The sequence below is a fragment of the Aristolochia californica genome, unplaced genomic scaffold (assembly GCF_029961685.1).
Source record: "Aristolochia californica isolate CCGP_79_NKW_82.1479 unplaced genomic scaffold, dmAriCali1.0.hap1 SCAF_8, whole genome shotgun sequence".
Taxonomy (NCBI): Eukaryota; Viridiplantae; Streptophyta; class Magnoliopsida; order Piperales; family Aristolochiaceae; genus Aristolochia; species Aristolochia californica.
The window spans coordinates 23,912,296-23,921,182 of NW_027182279.1; positions in this window are offsets into that span (position 1 = coordinate 23,912,296).

The window sequence follows — 8,887 nt, forward strand, 5'->3', positions numbered from 1 at the left end:
CACTTTACAATCATCTATGATTGTTGGGTCAGCTTTTTGTAAATGAGCAAAATAATCGCTTGTTTGACTCTCTTGTAAATATCCCATTGCACGGTCACTTGAGAATTTAATGACCATATGTTATTCTCTCGAAAAGGTTTGGATACATAGGTCATTTGCCTCTTGAACATGTTTCAAGTATGCATATCCAAATTTAAAACAAGTGTAGATTTAAATTTCTTTCTTATAAAATTCCAATCTATTAGGGTTGAACTAGTGGAATTTCCCAAATTTGGATAAGAAAACTTTTGTGATAATTTATGGTGTGTGAATAAATTTTCTTTACTTACATTTTTTATTGTTTTATATCTTTTCCATGCATAAACTCTAAAATTTTCACTTCGTTTTTATCTATTAGCCTTTTTTATCAAAATTGTTAACGAGATGAAGGGAGAGTGAAAACTGAAGTTTTGATTTAAGAAAAAAGTAAACATCTAAAATGGAAATGCAAAAATGTAGAGAGAGATAATTTCAAAAAGTGTTTGTAATTTTTAAGGATTGTAAACTCTGTCTTGTTTTTATATAATGGGTTTTGCAATGGTCAAGAAAAGGGGGAGGCGGGGGATTTTTAACTGAGTGTTAACTCCCAATCCATCAGTCATTTCTTACAAAAATAAAGCCCGTTATGCATGATAAATCACTTTACAATTATCTATGATTTTTGGGTCAGATTTTTGTAAATGGGCAAAATAATGGCTTGTTTGACTCGGGTAAATATCCCACCGCACGCAGGCTCTAGAATTTAATGAACATTTGTTATTCTCTCTAAAATTTTGGATCCATAGGTCATTTGCCTCTTGAACATGTCTCAAGCATGCATATCCATATTTAAAACATGTGTAGATTTAAATTTCTCTCTTATAAAATTCCAAGCTATTGGGGTTGAACTAATGGAATTTCCAAAATTTGGATAACAAAACTTTTGTGTTCATTTGTGGTGTGTTAAAAAATTTTCTTTACTTACGTTTGTTATTATTTAAAAAATTTTCAATGTATAAACTCTTAAGTTTTCACTTCGTTGTGATCTACATGCCATTTTATCAAAATTGTTTACGAGATGAAGGGAAAGTGAAAAAACAAGTTTTGATATGAGAAAAATGTATACATCTAAAATGGAAATGCACAAATGTAGAGAGATATAATTAAAAAAAAGGTGTCCATAATTTTTAGAGATTGTAAACTCTTTCTAGTTTTTATATATTTGGTTTCGCAATCGTCGGGAAAAGGGGGAGGCAGGCAATTTTTAACTGAGTATTGACTCTCAATCCATAAGTCATTTCTTACAAAAATATAGGCCGTTACGCATGATAAATAACTTTACAATCATCTATGATTGTTGGGTCAGCAAAATAATGGCTTGTTTGACTCGTTTAAATATCCCACCGCACGATCACTCTAGAATTGAATGAACATTTGTTATTCGCTTCAAAAGGTTTGGATCCATAGGCCATTTGCATCATTCACATGTTTCAAGCATGCATATCCATATTTAAAACATGTGTAGATTTAAATCTCTTTCTTATAAAATTCCAAGCTATTAGGGTTGAACTAGTGGAATTTCCCAAACTTGGATAACAAAACTTTTGTGTCCATTTGTGGTGTGTGAATAATTTTTCATTAGTTACATTTGTTATTGTTTTAAATTTTTTCCATGAATAAACTCTAAAATTTTCACTTCGTTGTGACTTATTTGTCGTTTTATCAAAATTGTTTACGAGATGAAAGGACAGTGAAAACTCAAGTTTGGATTTAAGAAAATACTATACATCTACAATGGAAAGGCACAAATGTCGAGAGAGATAATACCATAAAGTGTCTGTAATTTTTTGGGATTGTAAAATTTTTCTAGTTTATATTTTTAGTGTTTCGCAATTGTCGGAAAATGGGGGAGGTAGGAGATTTGTTTGAAAAATAATGGCTTGTTTGACTCGTCCAAATATCCCACCGACGATCACTCTAGAATTTAATTAGCATTTTTTATTCTCTTCTGAGGTCTGGATCCATAGGCAATTTGCATCCTAAACATGTTTTAAGCATGCATATCCATATTTAAAACATCTGTAGATTTAAATTTCTTTATTATAAAATTCCAAGCTATTAGGGTTAAACTAGTGGAATTTCCAAAACTTGGATAACAAAACTTTTGTGTTCATTTGTGGTGTGTAAATAAATTTTATTTACTTACATTTTTTATTTTTTTAAATTTTTTCCTTGCATAAACTCTAAAATATTCACTTCGTTGTGATCTATTTGCCTTTTTATCAAAATTGTTTTCGAGATGAAGGGAAAGTGAAAAATGAAGTTTGGATTTAAGAAAAAAGTATACATCTAAAATGGAAATGCACAAATGTTGAGAGAGATAATTTCAAAAAGTGTCTGTAATTTTTAGGGATTGTAAACTTTTTCAAGATTTTATGTTTAGTGTTTCGCAATCGTCGGGAAAGGGGGGAGGCTAGGGATTTTTAACTGAGTGATGACTCCGAATCCAGAAGTCATTTCTCACAAAAATATAGCCCGTTACGCATGATAAATCACTTTATAATCATCTATGATTGTTGGGTCAGAATTTTGTAAATGCACAAAATAATGGCTTGTTTGACTCGGGTAAATATCCCACCACACACTCACTTGTGAATTTAATGACCATTTGTTATTATCTCTAAAAGGTTTGGACATGTTACTAGCATGCATATCCATATTTTAAACATGTGTAGATTTAAATTTTTTTCTTATAAAATTCCAAGCTTTTAGGGTTGAACTGGTGGAATTTCCCAAACTTGGATAACAAAACTTTTGTGTTCATTTATTGTGTGTGAATAAATTTTCTTTACTTAAATTTGTTATTGTTTGAAATTTTTTCCAGGCTTAAACTCAAGTTTTGATTTAAGAAAAAAATATATATCTAAAATAGAATTTCACAAATGTAGAGAGAGATAATTCAAAAAAGTGCCTGTAATTTTAAGGGATTGTAAACCCTTTCTAGTCTTTATATATTGGGTTTCACAATCGTCGGGAAAAGGTGGAGGCATGGATTTTTAACTGAGTGTTGACTCCCAATCCCTAAGTCATTTCTTACAAAAATATATGCCGTTACGCATGATAAATCACTTTACAATCATCTATGATTGTTGGGTCAGTTTCAATAAATGGGCAAAATAATGGCATGTTCCATTCAGGTAAATATCCTACCGCACGCTCACTTGAGAATTTAAAGAGCATTTGTTATTCTCTCTAAAAGGTTTGGATCCATAGGTCATTTGCATCTTTAACATGTTTCATGCAAGCATATCCGTATTTAAAACATGTATTGATTTAAATCTCTTTCTAATAAAATTCCAAGCTATTAGGGTTGAAGTTGAACTAGAGGAATTTCCCAAACATGGATAACAAAAATTTTGTGTTCATTTGTGGTGTGTGAATAAATTTTCTTTACTTACATTTGTTATTGTTTTTTATTTTTTCCATGCATAAACTCTAGAATTTTCACATCGTTGTGATCTGTTTACCTTTTTATAAAAAATTGTTTACGTGATGAAGAAAACTGAAAAATCAAGTTTTGATTTAGGAAAAAAGTATACATCTAAAATCGAAATGCACAAATGTAGAGAGAGATAATTTCAAAAAGTTTCCATAATTTTTAGGGATTGTAAACTCTTTCTAGGCTTTATATATTGGGTTTCACAATCGTCAGGAAAAGGGGGAGGCGGGGGATTTTTAACTGAGTGTTGATTCCTAATCCATAAGTCATTCCTTACAAAAATATAGCCCATTACGCATGATAAATCACTTTACAATCATCTATGATTGTTGGGTCAGTTTCAATAAATAGGCAAAATAATGGCTTGTTTGATTCAGGTAAATATCCCACCGCACGCTCACTTGAGAATTTAAAGAGCATTTGTTATTCTCTCTAAAAGGTTTTGATCCATAGGTCATTTGCATCTTTAACATGTTTCAAGCATGCATATCCGTATTTAAAACATATATAGATTTAAATCTCTTTCTAATAAAATTCCAAGCTATTAGGATTGAACTAGTGAAATTGAGAAAATTTGGATAACAAAGCTATTGTGATCATTTATGGTGTGTGAATAAATTTTCTATACTTAGATTTGTTATTGTTTTTTAGTTTTACGATGAATAAAATTTAAAATTTTCACTTGTGTTCTATTTGCCTTTTTATCAAAATTATTCACGAGAAAGAAATACATCTAAAATGGAAATGGACAAATGTAAAGAGAGATAATTCGAAAAAGTGTCTGTAAATTTTAGGGTTTGTAAACTCTTTCCAGTTTTTATATAATGGGTTTCGTAATTGTTGGGAAAAGGGGGAGGCGAGGGATTATTAACTGAGTGTTGACTCCCAATCCATCAGTCATTTCTTACAAAAATATAGCCCGTTACGCATGATAAATCACTTTACAATCATCGATGATTGTTGGGCCAGCTTTTATTAAATATGCAAAATATTGGCTTGTTTGACTCGGGTAAATATCCCTCCGCACGCTCACTTGAGAATTTAATGAGCATTTGTTTTTCTCACTAAAAGGTTTGGATCCATGGGTCATTTGCATCTTTAACATCTTTCAAGCATGCATATCCATATTTAAAACATGTGTAGATTTAAAACTTTTTCTTATAAAATTCAAATCTATTAGGGTTGAACTAGTGGAATTTTCTAGACTTGGAGAAAAAAACTTTTTTGTTCATTTGTGGTGTGTGAATAAATTTTTTGGACTTACATTTGTTATTGGTTTAAATTTTTTCCATCCATAAATTGTAAAATTTTCACTTCATTGTGACCAATTTGTCTTTTTATCAAAAAATTTACGAGATGAAGGGAAAGTGAAAAATCAAATTTTGATTTAAGAAAAAAGTGTACATCTAAAAAGGAAATGCACAAATGTAGAGAGAGATAGTTCCAAAAAGTGTTTGTAATTTTTTTGGATTCTAAACTCTTTCAAGTTTTTATACATCGGGTTTCACAATCGTTGGAAAAAGGGGGAGGCGAGGGATTTTTAACTGAGTCTTGACCCCCAATCCATAAGTCATTTCTTACAAAAGTATAGCCCGTTACGTATGATAACACACTTTACAATCATCTATGATTGTTGGGTCATGTTTTTGTTATTGGGCAAAATAATGGCTTATTTGACTTTGGTAAATATCCCACCGCACGCTCGCATGAAAATTTAATGAACATTTGTTATTCTCTCTGAAAGGTTTGGATCCATAGGTCATTTGCATCTTTAACATGTTTCAAGAATGCATATCCATATTTGAAACATGTGTAGATTTAAATCTCTTTCTTATAAAATTCCAAGCAATTAGGGTTGAACTTGTGGAATTTCCCAAACTTGTATAACAAAACTTTTGTGTTCATTTGGGGTGGGTGAATAAGTTTTCTTTACCTACATTTGTTGTTGTTTGAAATTTTTTCCATGAATAAAATCTAAAATTTTGACTTCGTTGTGATCTATTTGCCTTTTTATCAAAATAGTTTACGAGTTGAAGGAAAACTGAAAACTCAAGTTTGGATTTAATAATAAATTATACACCTAAAATGGAAATGCACAAATGTTGAAAGAGATAATTCCAAAAAGTTTCTGTAATTTTTAAAGAATGTAAACTTTTTCTAACTTTTATGTTTAGAGTTTCGCAATCGTTGGGAAAAGGGGGAGGCAGGGGATTTCTAACTGAGTGATGATTCCCAATCCATAAGTCATTTCTTACAAAAATATAGCCTGTTATGCATGATAAATCACTTTACAATCGTCTATGATATTTGGGTCAGCGTTTTGTAAATGGGCAAAATAATGGCTTGTTTGACTCGTGTAAATATCCCACCGCGCGCTCACTTGAGAATTTAATGAGCATTTGTTATTCTCTCTAAAAGGTTTGGATCCATAGGTCATTTACATCTTTAACATATTTCAAGCATGCATATCTATATTTAAAACAAGTGCCGATTTAAAGCTCTTTCTAATAAAATTCCTAGCTATTAGGGTTGAACTAGTGGAATCTCCCAAACATGGATAACAAAACTTTTGTGTTCATTTGTGGTGTGAAAAAATTTTCTTTACTTACATTTTTTATTGTTTTTAATTTTTTCCATGCATAAACTCTAAAATTTTAACTTCGTTGTGATCTATTTGCCTTTTTATCAAAATTGTTTATGAGATGAAGGGAAGGTGACAACTCAAGTTTTGATTTAAGAAAGAAGTATACATCTAAAATGGAAATTCACAAAGGTAGAGAGAATAATTCCAAAAAGTGTCTTTAATTTTTAGGGATTGTAAACTCTTTCTAGTTTTTATATATTGGGTTTCGCAATCGTCAGGAAAAAGGGGAAGCAGGGAATTTTTAACTGAGTCTTGACTCCCAATCCATAAGTATTTTTTTACAAACATATAGTCCGTTACGCATGATAAATCATTTTACAATCATCTATGATTGTTGGGTCAGCTAAATAGGCAAAATAATGGCTTGTTTGACTCGGGTAAATATCCCACAGCACGCTCACTCTAGAATTTAATGAGAATTTGTTATTCTCTTCATAAGGTTTGGATCCAATGTTCATTTGCATCCTTAACATGTTTCAAGCATGCATATCCATATTTAAAACATGTGTAGATTTAAATTTATTTCTTATTAAATTCCAAGCTATTACGGTTGAAGTAGTGGAATTAGCGAAACTTGGATGACAAAAATTTTGTGTTCATTTGTGGTGTGTGAATAATTTTTCTTTACTTACATTTGTTATTGTTTAAATTTTTTCCATGAATAAACTCTAAAATTTTCACTTCGTTGTCATCTATTTGCCTTATTATCAAAACAATATACGAGTTGAAGGGAAAGTGAAAACTTAAGTTTGGATTTAAGAAAAAAGTATACATCTAAAATGGAAATGCACAAATGTCGAGTGAGATAATTTGAAAAAGTATCTGTAATTTTTTGGGATTGTAAAATTTTTCTAGTTTTTATGTTTAGTGTTTCGCAATCGTCGACAAAAGGGGATTTTTAAATGAGTGATGACTCCCATTCCATAAGTCATTTCTTAAAAAAATATAGCCCATTACGCATGATAAATCACTTTACAATCATCTATGATTGTTGGGTCAGCTTTTTGTAAATGGGCAAAATAATGATTTGTTTGACTCGGGTAAATATCCCATCGCACGCTCATTTGAGAATTTAATGAGCATTTTTTATTCTCTCTGAAAGGTTTGGATCCATATGTCATTTCCCTCTTGAACATGTTTCAAGCAAGCATATCCATATTCAGAACATGTGTAGATTTAAACTTGTTTCTTTAAAAATTCTAAACTATTAGGGTTGAACTAGTGGAATTTCCAAAATTTGGATAACAAAACTTTTGTGATCATTTATGGTGTGTGAATAAATTTTCTTTACATACATTTTATATTGTTTTATTTTTTTCCATGCTTAAACTCAAAAATTTTAATTTTGTTGTGATCTATTTGCCTTTTTATCAAATATTTTAACAAGATGAAGGGAAAGTGAAAAAAGTCAAGTTTTGATTTAAGAAAAAAGTCAACATCTAAAATTGAAATACACAAATGTAGAGGGAGATAATTCCAAAAAGTGTCTGTAATTTTTAGGGATTGTAAACTCTTTCTAGTTTATATATAATGGGTTTCGCAATTGTCGGGAAAAGGGGGAGGCAGAGGATTTTTAACTAAGTGTTGACTCCCAATCCATCAGTAATTTCTTACAAAAATATAGCTCGTTACGCATGATAAATCACTTTACAAACATCTGTGATTGTTGGGTCAGCTTTTTGTAAATCGGCAAAATAATGGCTTGTTTGACTCGGGTAAATATCCCACCGCACGCTCACATGAGAATTTAATAAACATTTTTTATTCTCTCTAAAAGGTTTGGATCCATGGGTCATTTGCCTCATTAACATGTTTCACACATTCATATCCATATTTAAAACATGCGTAGATTTAAATCTCTTTCTTACAAAATTCCAAGCTATTAGGGAGGAACTAGTGGAATTTTTCAAACTTGGATAACAAAAATTTTGTGTTAATTTGTTGTGTGTGAAAAAATTTATTTACTAACATTTGTAAATGTTTTAAATTTGTTTAATGCATAAACACTTAAATTTTTACTTCATTGTGATCTACATGCCTTTTTATCAAAATTGTTTACAAGATGAAGGGAAAGTGAAAAATCAAGTTTTGATTTAAGAAAAAAGTATACATCTAAAATGGAAATGCACAAATGTCAAGAGCAATAATTAAAAAAAGTGTCTGTAATTTTTAGGGATTGTAAATACTTTCTAGTTTTTGTATATTGGGTTTTGCAATCGTTGGGAAAAGGGGGAGGTGGGGGATTTTTAACTGAGTGTTGACTCCCAATCCATAAGTTATTTCTTACAAACATATAGGCCGTTATGCATGATAAATAACTTTACAATCATTTATTCTTGTTGGGTTAGCTTCTTGTAAGTGGAAAAAAAAAATGGTTTGTTTGACTCGTGTAAATATCCCACCGCATGCTCACTCTAGAATTTAATGAGCATTTGTTATTCTCTTCAAAAGGTTTGGATTCATTGGTCATTTGCATCCTTAACATGTTTCAAGCATGCATACCCATATTTAAAACATGTGTAGATTTAAATCTCTTTTTTATAAAATTCTAAGCTATTAGGGTTGAACTAGCGGAATTTCCCAAACTTGGATAACAAAAATTTTGTGTTCATTTGTGGTGTGTGAATAATTTATCTTTATTTACATTTTTTTTTGTTTTAAATTTTTTCCATGAATAAACTCTAAACTTTTCACTTCCTTGTGATCTATTTGCCTTTTTTTATTAT